At 41.4% G+C, this 18,029-nt stretch overlaps 1 protein-coding gene across 8 annotated transcripts in view; it reads right to left on the minus strand.

Moving 5' to 3' along the window:
* Positions 1–15,410, minus strand: part of LOC139366415 (ecto-NOX disulfide-thiol exchanger 2-like) — a 286,381-nt gene extending 270,971 nt beyond the window's left edge. For 4 of the 8 annotated variants that reach the window (XR_011626759.1, XR_011626758.1, XM_071103874.1 and 1 more), the window contains exons 1-2: positions 15,152–15,334; positions 7,030–7,074 (exon numbers count right to left, since the gene is read on the minus strand). The gene's annotated coding sequence lies outside the window, so the exon portion shown is untranslated. Of the gene's footprint in view, positions 1–7,029; positions 7,075–15,151 lie in introns of all 8 variants that reach the window. The other 4 variants (XM_071103878.1, XM_071103877.1, XM_071103879.1 and 1 more) reach the window with 2 other exon arrangements.
* Positions 15,411–18,029: the final 2,619 nt, after the last annotated feature.

The following is an 18,029-nucleotide window of genomic DNA, read 5'->3' on the forward strand; positions in this document are numbered from 1 at the left end:
TTTAATTCCTCAATTGGTATTCAATTCACCATTCAAGTGCATACAGGCAACAGTAGGCTTTAGCTTGTCATACACCACTTTGCAATTAGCTGGAGGCAGTACACATTTTGAAAACATAATTGTTTGAAACCTGAACGTTTTAAAATCATATTATGAGGCATGTCTTGCCTTGCTTCAAAGTAAAATACAACCATGGAAATGGAGACAATTATTTATATAGACTTTCATATGCAATTGAAACCAGTAGCCTATTTCTCTCATGTTCTCCTGGTTTCCAAATGAACTTTTTTTTTTCATTGTCTAGTAAGCAAAGGCACACTCCTAGTCATATTAGCAACTCATGCTAGTTGTTGCATCATTAGATCTCCCCTCTTTCTACATTTCTAACAGATTTTCATCTCTGTCACATGAAACCTTGTATGTGCAGTGCGCTTTTGACACCAGGGTCTTCTCACTAATTACATTATGGAATGAACATTCGCATGTAGCCTATGGCCTCAAGTTGATTGTTCTGTTAATATGAATTACCATAATCTACAATGTGATTTCTGTAATTCTGAGCAAAGTGGGTGGACGCCCTAATCAGGTTACACACCAAGAAAAGTCCATATACCTCTACGGGATCGGTGTCAACCCCGTGGGACAGTTGAGCTAACGGGCTAATGTGATTAGCATGAGGTTGTTAGTAACAAAACCTAGGACATTGGCCATATCAGATAAGCCTGAAAGCTTAAATTCTTGTTAATCTACCTGCACTGCCCAATTTACAGTAGCTATTACAGTGAAAGACTACCATGCTATTGTTTGAGGAGAGTGCACAATTATGAACTTAAATGTATTAATAAACCAATTAGGCACATTTGGGCGTCTAAAACTTTGCACATACACTGCTGCCATCTAGTGGCCAAAAACGAAATCGCACCTGGGCTGGAATGATGCATTATGGCCTCGCTTGCATTTCAAAGATGGTACCAAAAAAAACATTCTTTGTATCACCTTTTACCAGATCTAATGTGTTATATTCTACTACATTAATTTCACATTTCCACAAACTTCAAAGTGTTTCCTTTCAAATGGTATCAAGAATATGAATATCCTTGCTTCAGGTCCTGAGCTACAGGCAGTTAGATTTGGGTGTCACTTTAGGTGAAAATTGAAGAAAAAAAAGGGTCAGATCCTTTAGGAGGCCCCTAGTGCCATTTTTCATAGAGGTACTTGATATTAAAACTGGCAAATTTTTCTATGCTGGATGAGTAGATTTTATTTTCCTGGACTTAAAAAAGTGAGACTTTTGCATTTTTTCACACAATGGACTGAGGACCTCAGTTTTAACCTACTGTATGCTTGAAGACTATCTGTGCTGCACGTTTTCAGAGTCAATTCATTCTACAGCAGTGCACCAAGGGCAAGTTTCAAACACAGTACATATTGCTTTTTGAAGAAAATCAGGGCTTGACATTAACGCTTGTCCAGGACAAGAAAAATAAATTGGTGGACAATAAGAATAAATTAGTTGTCCGAAAGGACAATTACATTTTTTTCTTAAAATAACAATATTAAACAATTACTCTTATCAGTGTCCTCTGGATGTGACGTATTGCTGTTCTCCAAATTTCTGCAGAGCATAACACAGCAGGATTTTTTAGGCTATTGCAATGACAGGCAGAGCGGTTATCCCCGGTTGCGAGAGGCACAATTTAAAGCAGATCAGTGTGTAACTACGTGTGCACAATTGTTGATATTCTTTGCCAATTAGTGAGTTATTTACACAGTTATAGCACATATTTGGTCAGCAAACAGGCTTCGTACGGTCATGAAAATCCTGGAAAAAGTTGTTTGTTCATCAGCTGCATGTGTGCCAGAGCGAGTGGACCAGCGGAGAGGACGACATTACAGCAGGTAGGCCAAGCTTATAAAATAACGACAACAGACTAACTAGATAGCAAATTCAACAGTGTAGCCTGGCTAGTTATTATATGTAGGCTACTGAGCTTGTCTGCTGATGCTTTAAGCACACATTAAATAATTAAGACATATCACTCAAGAGAGAGCCAGAGTGCAAGAAAAAAACCTGTTGCAGAACCACCACCTCCAGCTGGCCTTCGCAGACTCTGCCATTACGCTTCCGAAGTTGCCGATAATATGCTACACCAGGGGTTGGCAACCTTATTCATTTGAAGCGCCAACTTATCTTACCATTACTACCGATCTGCGTGCCCGTTATGATTTTCATATTCACATTTTCATGGAAGATTCATTTTTTAATAAAGTCTCAAAATCATCATGTGATTCATAAAAACTTGATATAAATTAAAATGATACAAATCGAAAAAAATGTACTTGCTGTTTGAGGTGAAGAAAAAAATACTTTGAGAAGCTACACAACTCATTAGCGTTGGTGATTAATAAACCTAGCGGAACGATTCGAAAACATCCGGTGGAATTGCAGAGCAAAATTCTAATTAAATTAGAAATATTTAACTTTCATAAAATCACAAGTGCAATACACCAAAATAAAGCTTAACTTCTTGTTAATCCAGCCACCGTGTCAGATTTCAAAAGGGCTTTACAGTGAAAGCAAACCACGCAATTATCTGAGGACAGCACCCCACCATACAAACACATGAAAATCATATTTCAACCAAGCAGGTGCGACACGAAAGGCAGAAATAACGATATAATTCATGCCTTACCTTTGAAGATCTTCTTCTGTTGGCACTCTAATATGTTCCAGAAACATCAAATGTTTGTTCGTTAAACTCCTCCTTTATATCCCCAAAATGTCAATTTATTTTGCGCGTTTGATTCAGAAAAACACCGGTTCCAACTTACCCAACATGATTACAAATTATCTAATAAGTTACCTGTAAACTTGGTCCAAACATTTCAAACAACATTCCTAATCCAACTTTAGGTATCCTAAAACGTAAATAATCAATACAATTTCAGATGGAATATACTGTGTTCAATAGCGATAAAAGCAACGTGGAGCATGTGACCTGGAGTGCGCACCAAACAGAGTACACTTGGCTTGACACACATTCTGAACAGCCATACTTCATTTCTCAAAGGAAAAATATCAACCAATTTCTAAAGAATGTTGACATCTAGTGGAAGCCATAGGAACTGCAACCATGTGCCTCAAATCTAGTTACCAATAGAAAACCAATAGAAAACAGTCACCTCAAAACAAAACAAAATCCTGGATGGTTTGTCCTCGGGGTTTCGCCTGCCAAATGAGTTCTGTTATACTCACAGACATTATTTTAACCGTGTTAGAAACTTTAGAGTGTTTTCTATCCAAATCTACCAATTATATGCATATCGTAGCTTTTGGGCCTGAGTAGCAGGCAGTTTACTTTGGGCACGCTTTCCATCCGGACATGAAAATACTGCCCCCTATCCCAAACTGGTTTTAACACAATCAGAAATACTATCAGATCCCCAAATTACATTTATAAGCTCTGAGCTCTAACTCCAAAAAGTTCTGAGACACTGTAAAGTCCATGGAGAACAACAGCACCTCCTCCCAGCTGCCCACTTCGCTGAGGCTAGGTAACACGGTCACCACTGATAAATCCATGATAATCGAAAACTTCAACAAGCATTTCTCAACGGCTGGCCATGCCTTCCTCCTGGCTACTCCAACCTTGGCCAACAACTCCCCCCTGCAGCTACTCGCCCAAGCCTCCCCAGCTTCTCCTTTAACCAAATCCAGATAGCAGATGTTTTGAAAGAGCTGCAAAACCTGGACCCGTACGAATCAGCTGGTCTTGACAATCGCAACCCCTATTACCAGCCTGTTCAACCTTTTTCATATCGTCTGAGATCCCCAAGGATTGGAAATCTGCCACAGTCATCCCCCTCTTCAAAGGGGGAGACACCCTGCACACAAACTGTTACAGACCTATTTCCATCCTGCCCTGCCTATCTAAGGTCTTTGAAAGCCTAGTCAACAAACAGATCACTGACCATCTCGAATCCCACCGTACCTTCTCCACTGTGCAATCTGGTTTCCGAGCCGGTCACGGGTGCACCTCAGCCACGCTCAAGGAACTAAACGATATCATAACCGCCATCAATAAAAGACATCGACCTGGCCAAGGCTTTCGACTCTGTCAATCACCATATTCTTATCGGCAGACTCAGTAGCCTCGGTTTTTCTAATGACTGCCTTGCCTGAGTTCAGTGTGTCAAATCGGAGGGCATGTTGTCCGGTCCTCTGGCAGTCTATGGGGGTGCCACAGGGTTCAATTCTCGGGCCGACTCTTTTCTCTGTATATATCAATGATGTTGCTCTTGCTGCTGGCGATTCGCTGATCCACCTCTATACAGACGACACCATTCTGTATACTTCTGGCCCTTCCTTGGACACTGTGCTATCTAACCTCCAAACGAGCTTCAATGCCATACAACACTCCTTCCGTGGCCTCCAACTGCTCTTAAACGCTAGTAAAACCAAATGCATGCTTTTCAACCGTTCGCTGCCTGCACCCGCACGCCCGACTAGCATCACCACCCTGGATGGTTCAGACCTAGAATATGTGGACATCTATAAGTACCTAGGTGTCTGGCTAGACTGTAAACTCTCCTTCCAGACTCATATCAAACATCTCCAATCTAAAATCAAGAAGATCACGCCGCCAAACTTACCCTAGTAAAACGGACTATCCTACCGATCCTCGACTTCGGCGATGTCAGCTACAAAATAGCTTCCAATACTCTACTCAGCAAACTGGATGCAGTGTATCACAGTGCCATCCATTTTGTTACTAAAGCACCTTATACCACCCACCACTGCAACCTGTATGCTCTAGTCGGCTGGTCCTCGCTACATATTCGTCGCCAGACCCACTGGCTCCAGGTCATCTACAAGACCATGCTAGGTAAAGCTCCGCCTTAGTTCACTGGTCACGATGGCAACACCCACCAGTAGCACGCGCTCCAACAGGTGTATCTCACTGATCATCCCTAAAGCCAACACCTCATTTGGCCGCCTTTCCTTACAGTTCTCTGCTGCCTGTGACTGCAAAAAAAAACAATTATTATATATATATATATATATATAAAAATAAAAATAAACATTCGCTGAAGTTGGAGACTTTTATCTCCCTCACCAACTTTAAACATCTGCTATCTGAGCAGCTAACCGATCGCTGCAGCTGTACATAGTCCATCGGTAAATAGCCCTCCCAATTTACCCACCTCATCCCCATACTGTTTTTATTTATTTACTTTTCTGCTCTTTTGCACACCAGTATCTCTACCTGCACATGACCATCTGATCATTTATCACTCGTGTTAATCTGCTAAATTTTAATTATTCGCCTACCTCCTCGTGCCTTTTGCACACAATGTATATAGACTCTTTTTTCTACTGTATTGACTTGTTAATTGTTTACTCCATGTGTAACTCTGTGTTGTCTGTTCACACTGCTATGCTTTATCTTGGCCAGGTCGCAGTTGTAAATGAGAACTTGTTCTCAACTAGCCTACCTGGTTAAATAAAGGTGAAATAAAAAAAAGCCTACATTTGCGGCGCAGGCCAGTTAGGTTAGGCCTACTTCTATGCATAATCAGGTGCACGTCCTTACTCAACATCGACAGGAGCACTCCAAACAAAACTAATAAATTCATAGATCGTAAATGGAATGAATCAGAACCGCAGAACCAAAAGTTGTTTCTCACAGGTGCAGCCTAGGTTGTGCGCTCAGCAAACTACGTGTCCACTCCGACAATGAGAAATGTAAATGACTTTAATAATAATAATAACAACATATTAAATCCATTAACAGGAATTACGGTAACCAAACTAACATTCTAGATTAGAAATTGTGGGAATTAACAGTAAATGTACTGCTGGTGATACTGGTGTGGGTCCGTAATGGATTAGTCCACCGAGACAGGTGAACAGCCTATCGACCAGTCAACTAAATGGGGTCAACCCTATCATATATTAATGTAATTGGCATGTCCTAAAAACTTTCCACGGGCATAATACGATACGATACGTAGTTGATGGAGTACGTTAATAAATGAATGCGTTGCCTACTCTGGTTGTAAACCCGTCTCCCCAGTGCCTCTATTGGGAGCTGAGAAATAAATCTGATACCGTTAGAAAGCAGGGATTCTCGTCTATTCAACATTGGTCATGTCTGAGAACTTTAAAATATATTCTTAAAATAACCTAACTGAGAAATATCTCCCATGCGGTCAATAAATCTTCCCTGAAACATGAACATTTTAGACTTACAAGGTTATGGATAAACATGTCTAATGCTGCATTTCGACGAGGGACGCAAAACCCGTCATACCACTCTTCATAGCGGGTCAAGAAAGCAAGAAAACTGACACAAAAGCAAGCCAGCACAACGGTATGCGTTACTATGGTGATTACAGTAAACAAACAGTGCAAATCAATATCCAGTAGAAAATAACGCCACGGCAGATGGCAAAAGTTTAAATATTGGAACACTGGCGGCAAGTCCTGTCTACCGTGGCTGCTGAAGGCCTCTCTCAACGCCATTTAGCGCTGTGCTCTCAATGAAAACAATGACATCCAGTTTGTGGTCTACCGTCTAACGCATACCATCTAAACTCAGCATTAGTTACTTACCTTGCTTTGAAGTAGCCTACTTTAGCCATTTCATCCCTTACTCATTGAATGAGGAAATTATTTTATAAAAAGACTAAACGTACTTGGTTGTAAATTTGCAATATTTTATAGCCCATGAAGGGTGGCCATCCTCCAGGAGAGACAAAGGGACAGTGTTGTATTTGAGAGACTTGAATATACAAATAAGCCAACAGGTAGAGATTAGCCTAAATAAATGTGTCTAATTCTCTGTATGGTAATAGGCATAATAATGATAAGGCATTTTATATTGTAAAACGGTTCCTTGCATCATTAAACTCAACTTTCAGGAAAATATTTGGCCCATAGTGTAACAGATTTAAAGTCCTACTTGTCCGAAAAACAAGTGGCAAAAAAAGAGAATGTTAAGCCCTAGAAATTATGTAAAAACTCACCTCACAAAATACCCACTTGGATGTACAACACTCTCTGAGGTGACCCTGAGGGGAAAAAGAAATAGAAGTCAAGGCACAATCAGCAGCAATGTTTCTTTCTTACAAGCAACTAGCTCTACGACAGACATGTCTAACTCAGTACAAGCAACCCTCAACACAATCTGGTGATTAGATCCATTCTAGGAGTCATAACATCAGGCTTGTGAATGGTAAACAGGATTACATCCACATTCATGAGCACAACGATCATTACTTCTGATGCACCGTGGGCTTACGTGAATCATTAAAAGACCACATTTGATTGCATGTAAACAGCTGCTCATCTGTTCAGAGGGGTTGGTTTAAATGCGGAACACATTTCGGTTGAATGCATTCAGTTGTTCAACTGACAAAGTATCCCCTTTCCTTTCAGACAGTGAGTCCTCTTGACCGCCTTGAACTGATGCCTGTGAGCAAGGAGCTTTTCTTGTGTTGCTAGGTTACAAAACTCTCCTCCATGAGGCACAATCAGCGATGAGGCACAATCAGCAGCAATGTTTCTTTCTTACAAGCAACTTTAAGCTCCACGACGGAGACATGTCTAACACAGTACCAGAGACCCTTATCACAATCCAGTGATTAAATCCATTTCACCTGAACTCTAGGAAACATAACTGTGCCGAGCTCCCTGCCTTCCAGGGCGTCTATATCAGGCGGTGTGAAAGGAAGACTCGGAAAAGGGGCACCGGTGCATCAACTCAGGCACCAACAGGCTCCTGAACAGCCGCTATCCCAGGGATTTTCAACAATGCAAATTGACTGCAAGAAGACCATACAGATATGTTTGACTAAAACAATTATTATAAACATTGCTTACATTTGAATACGATCATATGTGAGAACACTTGGGAACAGATTCCTCAAATCACTGAGCTGATTTCCTGGTGTTTTTCTTTGTTGCTCAGAAAGCTTGTGGGGACAAATAAAACCAGTTGGGGAACCCTGTTATTGAGCACGACTGACTTTACACTATAGAGGTCCAGACTCCAGACCTCTTAATGATGCTAGATGTCAGAGGCCTGAAACGGTACACTGCGAAACTCAAATAGGCCATCAGCGTATAACGCGCTTGTGATAAAATGTTCAAGCACTTCCTACTGCTTCCGAAGAGTGTTTATGTTAACAAGCTAGCTGGCTATCGTAATCTGTGTGAGTGATCCATTTTGGGTGTACTCACGTTCTCATATGAACTGCAATGAAGCATTGTTCTGATAACCGGAGCATTGCATGTGATCACATCGCATAATAACAGTCTTAAATTCATAAACATAATTAAAGAAAATGTTCACCGGTCATGCAGAGTTTGTTGACTTCCTGAGTAAGGACAGGTACCCCACCAGAGACAATATTGGTCTGTATCTGTGTGGTCTGCACTGCGGCGATAAGAGGCACTCGCGCACTTGAGAACGGCAGCTGTCAAGCCTGAGGTGATTTACAATCTGGCATGAAATTTACTAAAGTGCGAACCCTGTGCCATCGGTAGGGTATAAAAAAATGTTTGAGGGGGAGGACGGCTCATTATAATGGCTGTAAAGGAGTGAATGAAATGGCATCAAACACATGGAAAACCATGTGTTCGATGTATTTGACAGTATTTCACTTATTCCGCTTCTGTGGAGTGCATATACAGTCAAAGTCAAAAGTTTGACACACCTACACATTCAAGGGTTTTTCTGAATTTACAATGTAGAATAATATTGAAAACGCCAAAACTATGAAATAACACACATAGAATCATGTAGTAAACAAAAAGTGTTATATTATTTAAAGTAGCCAACCTTTGCCTTGACAGCTTTGCACACTCCTGGCATTCTCTCAACCAGCTTCATGATGTAATCACCTGGAATGCTTTTCCAACAGTCTTGAAGGAGTTCTCACATATGCTGAGCACTTGTTGGCTGCTTTTCCTTCACTCTGCTGTCCAACTCATCCCAAACCATCTCAAATTGGGTTGAGGTCGGGTGATTGTGGAGGCCAGGTCATCTGATGCAGCACTACATCACTCTCCTTGGTCAAATAGCCCTTACACAGCCTGGAGGTGTGTTGGGCCACTGTCCTGTTGAAAAACAAATGATATTCCCACTGAGCCCAAACCAGATGGGATGGCGTATCGCTGCAGAATGCGGTGGTAGCCATGCTGGTTAAGTGTGCCTTGAATTCTAAATAGATCACAGACAGTGTCACCAGCAAAGCACCACCACACCACCTCCTCCATGCTTCACGCAGAGAACCACAGACGCAGAGATCATCTGTTCACCTACTCTGCGTCTCACAAAGGCAAAGCGGTTCTAACCAAAAATCTCCAATTAGCATCAAGGACCGGTTTTCACCAGTCCATTCCTCGTGTTTCTTGACCCAAGCAAGCCTCCTTATTCGCCCAAGAAGGCCTGATTCATGCAGTCTCCTCTGAACAGTTGATGTTAAGATGTGTCTGTTACTTGAACTCTGAAGTAACAGTTAATTGTCGATGTCTGAGGCTGGTAACTCTAATGACTTAACCTCTGCAGCAGAGGTAACTCTCGGTCTTCCTTTCCTCTGGCGGTCCTCACGAGAGCCAGTTTCATCATAACGCTTTATGGTTTTTGCGACTGCACTTGAAGAAAAATTCACATTTCTTGAAATTGTCTGGATTGACTGACCTTCATGTCTTAAAGTAACGGACAGTCATTTCTCTTTGCTTATTTGAGCTGTTCTTGTCATAATATGGACTTGGTCTTTTACCAAATAGGGCTGTATACCACCCGACCCTTGTCACAACGCAATTGATTGGCTCAAACGCATTAAGGAACGAAATTCCACAAATGAACTTCTAACAAGGCACATCTGTTAATTGAAATGCAAGCTGGTTGAGAGAATGCCAAGAGTGTGCAAAACTTTCATCAAGGCAAAGGGTGGCTACTTTGAAGAATCTAAAATATATTTTGATTTGTTTAACACTTGTTCGGTTACTACATGATTCAATGTGTTATTTCACAGTTTTGATGCCTCCACTATTATTCTACAGTGCAGTTTTAGCTACAAAAAGAAAGAAAAATGCTTGAATGAATAGTGTCCAAACTTTTGACTGGTACTGTATGTATATATGCCATTTAGCAGATGCTTTTATCCAAAGCAACTTACAGTGTGTGCATACATTTGTATTATTTTTGGACCCACGGGAACCATACCAACAACCTTAGCCATGCTAGCACCAAGCTCTACCAAATGAGCCACACAGGACCCGAGAGGCTAGGGGTTGTCAGTTGTGGCTGTTGGATAGAGAAACCGGAGGACAGGCTCATTGTACTTCATTGGTACAACTGAAGTCGGAAATGTACATACACTTAGGAAGGAGTCATTAAAACTCAATATTCAACCACTCCACAAATGTCTTAAACTATAGTTTTGGCAAGTCAGTTAGGACATCTGGGGCGGCAGGGTAGCCTAGTGGTTAGAGCGTTGGACTAGTAACCGAAAGGTTGCAAGTTCGAATTCCCGAGCTGACATGGTACAAATCTGAACAGGCAGTTAACCCACTAGGCCGTTATTGAAAATAAGAATTTGTTCTTAACTGACTTGCCTAGTTAAATAAAGGTAAAATAAAATAAAATTTACAAAAATCTACTTGGTGCATGACAAGTAATATTTCCAACAATTGTTTACAGACAGATTATTTCACTTATAATTCACTGTATCACAATTCCAGTGGGTCAGAAGTGTACATACACTAAGTTGTCTGTGCATTTAAACAGCTTGGAAAATTCCAGAAAATTATGTAATGGCTTTAGAAGCTTCTGATAGGCTAATTGACATCATTTGAGTCAATTGGATGTATTTCAAGGCCTACCTTCAAACTCAGCGCCTCTTTGCGGGAAAATCAAAAGAAATCAGCCAAGACCGCAGGAAAAAAATTGTAGACCTCCACAAGTCTGGTTCATCCTTGGGAGCAATTTCAAAACGCCTGAAGGTACCACGTTCATCTGTACAAACAATAGTACGCAAGTATAAACACCATGGGAACACGCAGCCGTCATACCACTCAAGGAGACGCGTTCTGTCTCCTAGAGATGAATGTACTTTGGTGTGCGAATGGTGCAAATCAATCCCAGAACATAAAATAGATGGCATCATGAGGTAGGACAATTATGTGGCTATATTGAAGCAAAATCTCAAGACATCAGTCAGGAAGTTAAAGCTTGGTGGCAAATGGGTCTTCCAAATGGACAATGACCCCAAACATACTTCTGAAGTTGTGGCAAAATGGCTTACGGACAACAAAGTCAAGGTATTGGAGTGGCCTTCAAAAAGCCCTGACCTCAAACACATAGAAAATTTGTGGGCAGAACTAAAAAAGCGTGTGCGAGCAAGGAGGCCCACAAACCCGACTCAGTTACACCAGCTCTGTCAGGAGGAATGGGCCAAAATCCACCCAACTTATTGTGGGAAACTTGTGGAAGGCCACCCAATGTTTGACCCAAGTTAAACCATTTAAAGGCAATGCTACCAAATACTAATTGAGTGTATGTAAACTTCTGACCCAGTGGGAATGTGATGAAAGAAATAAAAGCTGAAATAAATCACTCAACTATTATTCAGACATTTCACATTATTAAAATAAGGTGGTGATCCTAACGGACCTAAGACAGGGATTTTTTTTACTAGGAATAAAATGTCAGGAATTGTGAGAAACTGGAGTTTAAATGTATTTGGCTAAGGTGTATGTAAACTTCCGACTTCAACGTCACCAAACCCACTGGCTCCAGGTCATCCACAAGTCTCTGCTAGGTAAAGCCCCGCCTTATCTCAGCTCACTGGTCACCATAGCAGCACCCATCCGTACCACGCAATCGAGCAGGTATATTTCACTGGTCATCCCCAAAGCCAACACCAACTTTGGCCCCCTTTACTTCCAGTTCTCTGCTGCCAAGGACCCATACTGTATTTACTTATTTATCCTTGCTCCTTTGCATCCCAGTATCTCTACTTACACATTCATCTTCTGCACATCTACTATTCCAGTGTTTAATTGCTATATTGTAATTACTTCACCACCATGGCCTATTTATTGCCTTACCTCCCTTATCCTACCTCATTTGCACACTGTATATATATATACACATTTTCTACTGTATTATTGACTGTTTATTCCATGTGTAACTCTGTTGTTGTATGTGTCGAACAGCTTTGCTTTATCTTGGCCAGGTTGCAGTTGCAAATGAGAACTTGTTCTCAACTAGCCTTTCTGATTAAATAAAGGTTGGGGGGGGGTGTATATGGAACATAATGAGAAATGGTATCAAACATATGTCATTCATGATTTAGAATTAAATAACTTAAACTGCAGGGCCTCCCGGGTGGCGCGACTCCTGTGGCGGGCCGGGCGCAGTGCGCGCTAACCAAGGTTGCCAGGTGCACAGTGTTTCCTCCGACACATTGGTGCGTGCGGCTGGCGGCTTCCAGGTTGGATGGCGCTGTGTTAAGCAGTGCGGCTTGGTTGCGTCCTTAAACTGGTCCTGAACATCTAAAACTAAAAGCATTGTATTTGGTACAAATCCTTCCCTAAGTTCTAGACCTCAGCTGAATCTGATAATGGTGTGGCTATTGAACAAGTTGAGGCGACTAAATTACAGTGTTACCTTAAATTGTAAACAGGCATGGTCAAAAAATATAGATTTGATGGTTGTAAAGATGGGGAGGTCTATTCGTAATAAAGAGGTGCTATGCTTGTGACCAAAAAGCAAGTCCCGCAAGCTCTAGTTTTGTCTATCTTGATTATTGTCCAGTTGTGTTGTCGAGTGCTGCAAGGAAAGACTTAGTTATGCTGCAGCTGGGCCAGAACAGAGCAGCACACCTTTCTCATACATTGTAATCAGAGGGCTAATATAAATACTATGCATGCCAGTCTCTCTTGGCTAAGAGTTGAAGAGAGTGACTGCATCACTTCTTTTTTATAAGAAACAATGTGTTCAAAATTCAAAATTGTTTGCATAGTCAGCTTACACACAGCTCTAACACACACTTTCCCCACCAGACATGCCACCAGGGGTCTTTGCACAGTCCCCAAATCTAGAACAAATTCAAGAGAGCGAGACATTATTGCATGGAACTCCCATCGGTCAAATTAACTGCAAACCTAGTTTAAAAAAAACAGAAAGCAACACCTCACAGCACCTCTCCCCTATTTGACCTAGATAGTTTGTGTGTATGTATTGATATGTAGGCTACGTATGCTATTTTTAAATTGATGTAGTTATGTCCTTGAGCTGTACTTATCTATTAATGTTCTGTATTAGGTCATGTTTCATATGGACCCCAGAAAGAGTAGCTGCTGCTTTTGCAACAGCTAATAGGCATCCTAATAAAATACCTAGATACCTTACCCCTAAACATATCAAGGTCTAGCAGTCCAGTAACCGTGCGCAGTGTAAATATGGTATTAGAACTGGCCCTGTATATAGCTTACATACTTCATGTTCCTTTTATCATATTTCTTGTGTTTTTTTTCTACCTTGTGTTATTTTTAGTGCAACATTGATATTGATTACTGCATTGTTGGGTTTAGAGCTAGCAAGAAAGGAATTGTACTGTACTTGTGCATGTGACATTAAAACTTAAAACCTGAAACATAACATCAAGCTTGTGAGTGGTAAACAGTATTACACCCACATTCATGAGCACAGAGATCATCATCGTTACCTCTGATGCACCGTGGGCTTACGTGAATCATTAAAAGACCACAGTTACTAATCTGTTCAGAAAGTGGTTCCTCTTAGCCGCCTTGATGGCTGTGAGTAAGGGGCTGTTCTTGTGTTGCTAGGTTACAAAAAAACTATCCTCCATATGAATAACAAGTTTGTATGTTAGTGGTCTTGGTACCGTCTCTCTGTCTCTTTCTCGGTCTCTCACACACAATAGGTATAGTAGATAATGAGTTTTAAAAAAGGTCGTAGCACGTTGTTTTGCTTGGTAAATATTTAAACAGTCAAAGCTAGCTCAAGAACCAAATGCTATCCCAGCAGGAGGTAACATTAGCCTAAGCCATAAACCAATATTATGGTACGGAGTAACGTTACTAGCCCGTACCAAGCCTCACTGTCAACACTTTTCTGTCATTTGGGTACTTTGCTAGCCAACAGGATCCAACTAGCATAGAGACTAGCATATACACCTAGGTTGAAGATGACAAAGGTTAAGACAACGGGATTCTAATATCCCAGAGCTAATTCAACAATGGGATCAGCCAGCGACACATTTAGAGAGCTAGGCCAACTTTCAGAATGTTTAATATTGTTATAAATCTAGACATTCTGTTACTTCGCATTGTTCAAGTATTCCCCATGTAATGTTAATGGGGAGCTAACATGGATGCCTTAGATGGATGTAAATGCATTTTAATTTCAGAAATAGCATTGCCCAATTCTATAAATGCATGGCTCTGGCTGGGACCAGCAGGGTGGATATATATTTCTATGCCAGAGGGACCAATTACACTAGTTAGCAACGGCACTAATCGTTAGCAAGGACGCTGGTATAGAATTAGCTATATGATCGCTATGGGCGCTGGTCCCAGATTTGTGACGACGTTGTCTTGTATATTTTCGATCTAGGTATTCACTAGGAACCAAACAGGACCAGACGGAAGCAAACCGAATTAAACGGGGAGGGGTCTACCTGAATTTGTCCAACATAAAATCTAGTTTACGTTGCAAAACGTTTTACGTTTGGAGTAAACGGTTTCCGTTTCAAAACGTTTGCTACGGTCTTCGTGCTAACGTTAGCTAGCTACGTAGCTAGGTAACCAAGGATTTGTATAAATAACCGGCCTTATTACTATCTGTGAGGTAACGTTAGATAACTAGCTAACCGGAAAACCCAAATGATACGAACTTCAATAAATATTGCATGGGCTGTGCCTTCCAGTTAACTACCAAACAAATACACTTTCCTCGAGTTATTAACTTAGTTAACTAGCTAACGTTAGTTGGCTGTGGTTGTGACTTAGCTATGTTAGCTAGCCAGCTAAGGTTAGCTAGCTACACACGCGGAAGTTAACTAGCTAATGCTATAAGAGCGGAATAGTGATAACGATATATCTGTTCCTTACTTCAGTTGTTTCTTTCAGTTTCCAGCTTTCAGACGACACCCCTTTCCCGGATCTTTCGTATGTCCTCTGTTACTAGCTAATAGCTTTGCACGCCACAGAGGTATAGCACGATGCAAGCCGCACAATGTTCACAATCTTTGATGCAAGCGACTCACTGGCAACGGCCCTGTCCAGTGGCAGTGTGCCAGCTGACCAAATTACGCGAGATTTTACTGCTGGGTTAAAGTCAGTGCCAAAATAAACTACAAAATTGATTTATGGGAACCCGGAGGACAACAACACGTGTTTGTTGCTGTCGAAGGCGTAATAACGACCTCTGTCGGATAACCACTTGGAGAGAAAATCCATGCTTTTCATTTTTTATATAAACTTTACATAACCTGGTAAATTAGTTAAGAATAAATTCTTATTTACAATGACAGCCTACCAGGGAATAGTGGGTTATCTACCTTGTTCAGGGGAAGAAGAACAGATTTTTACCTTGTCAGCACGAGAATTCGATGCAGCAACCTTTCAGTTACTGACCCAACGCTCTAACCACTAGGCTACCTGCCACCCCCTTCATGCTGAAAGGTGGCATTGATCATAAATATTGTCTCTGGTTTATTTTCCTATTTGAAAAATTATTAGACTAGATCTGTCATGACCATTCAATCTAAGAGGTAATGTCCTAGATATAAAATATAATTAATTAATTCAAAGATATTGAATTTGGCCACTCAGTGTTATCTCTAGAGACAACAGACTTGGAAAATAAACATTAAACTAACTAGCCCAATCCTTATATGAAGGCTTTGCCTCAATTGCAAGGTAGCCTATCTGGCAGAGGTGGGACGAAGTCACTATAGAGAGAAATAGTAATGGCATCTTTGTGTAGCACAGCTGAAAACTGTTGTCCTGATTAAAGAAGCAATAAAACTGTCCTTCTTTAGACTAGTTGAGAATCTGGAGCATCAGCATTTGTGGGTTCGATTACAGGCTCAAAATGGCCAGAAACAAAGAACTTTCTTCTGAAACTCATCAGTCTATTCTTGTTCTGAGAAATTCCATTTCTATTCCATTTGAGAAATTGCCAAGAAACTGAAGATCTCGTACAACACTGCGTACTGGCTCTAACCAGAATAGAAAGAGGAGTGGGAGGCCCCGGTGCACAACTGAGCAAGAGGACAAGTATATTAGTGAGTCTAGTGTAAGAAACAGACGCCTCGCGAGTCCTCAACTGGCAGCATCATTAAATAGTACCCGCAAAACACCAGTCTCAACGTCAACAGTGAAGAGGTGACTCCGGGTTTACTGGGCCTATTGAAGGTAGTGCAATGTTACAGCGACACTATATATACAAAAGTATGCTGACAGGTGTATAAAATCGAGCACACAGCCTTGCAATCTCCATTGACAAACATTGGCAGTAGAATGGCCATTTTGAAGAGCTCAGTGACTTTCAATGTGGCACCGTCATAGGATGCCACCTTTCCAACAAGTCAGTTTGTAAAATTTCTGTGAAGTGGTAGACCACACAAACTCACAGAATGAAACCGCTGAGTGCTGAAGCGCATAGCGTGTAAAAATCGTCTGTTCTCAGTTGCAACACTCACTACCAAGTTCCAAACTGCACCAATACTACCTGCCCCAATGCATAGTGCCAACTGTAAAGTTTGATGGAGCAGGAATAATGGTCTGGGGCTGTTTTTCATGGTTCGGGCTAAGCCCCTTAGTTCCAGTCAAGGGAAATCCTAAAACTACAGCATACAATTACATTCTAGATGATTCTGTGCCTCCAACTTTGTGGCAAGTGTTTGGGGAATGCCCTTTCCTGTTTCAGCATGACAGTGCCCCATGCACAAAGTGAGATCCATACAGAAATGGTTTGTTGAGATCGGTGTGGAAGAACTTGGCAGGCCTGCACAGAGCCCTGACCTCAACCCCATCAAACACCTTTGGGATGAATTGGAATGCCGACTGCGAGCCAGGCCTAATCGCCCAACATCAGTGCCCGTCCTCACTAATGCTCTTGTGGCTGAATGGAAGCAAGTCCCCACAGCAATGTTCCAAAATCTAGTGGAAAGCCTTCCTAAAAGAGTGGAGGCTATATTAATGCCCACATACTTTTGTTAATGTAGTGTACAGTATCTTTAATCTTATAGCCAGTACCGACCACAGGTAGGGCTATATAATTAACCCACCCAAACTAGGTCCTTCTGAATAATGAAAATGATCAATGAAATCAGCAGGTAGCCAGCCTCATGTTCTGGCAAAGATGCACAGTAGTTAGGCTACTCTAATATGAATGTAGTTAGGCTACTCTGTTTTTGCCAGGCAAAACCGAAGAAAATGTCTGGTCACCAATCAGTTTTCCATCCAACAATTTAATGAGGATGAATTACCTGATGCATGAAAACAGTCAAGACCGAGTTGATGCAAAAAGGACGAGTACAATTTTATAAATGCCGACAGACATGGTGGGATCTTTTTGTGTTGGTGAAATTAATTATGCGAGAAATGGCGATGGAGACTCCTTCAAATATTGATATATTATTCCATCATATCGAAGTAAATTGGGAGTCACTCAATGATATGGTGTGTGATCCTCCCACTACGACTCGGGAAACTATGCAGTTTATTAGGCTGCAGATTAAATCAATTATGATGAACTTCACAGGGTGGTGGACGTGCACGGTGATCAATTCTTGCCTGCAGTTTGACCATTAAAAACATTGCTCTTATCCGTAATAATCTCATAATGTAGGTAGCCTACCCGCACTGTATCTGCGACCTGTTGGCTAGAGTCATGTGCCAAGACGTGCCGTCTTGGCACATGACTCTAGCCAACAGGTCGCAGATACAGTTTGTTATATACCGCAACAGTTTTTGCAACAAA

This window comes from Oncorhynchus clarkii, chromosome 14, assembly GCF_045791955.1.
Source record: "Oncorhynchus clarkii lewisi isolate Uvic-CL-2024 chromosome 14, UVic_Ocla_1.0, whole genome shotgun sequence".
Lineage (NCBI taxonomy): Eukaryota > Metazoa > Chordata > Actinopteri > Salmoniformes > Salmonidae > Oncorhynchus > Oncorhynchus clarkii.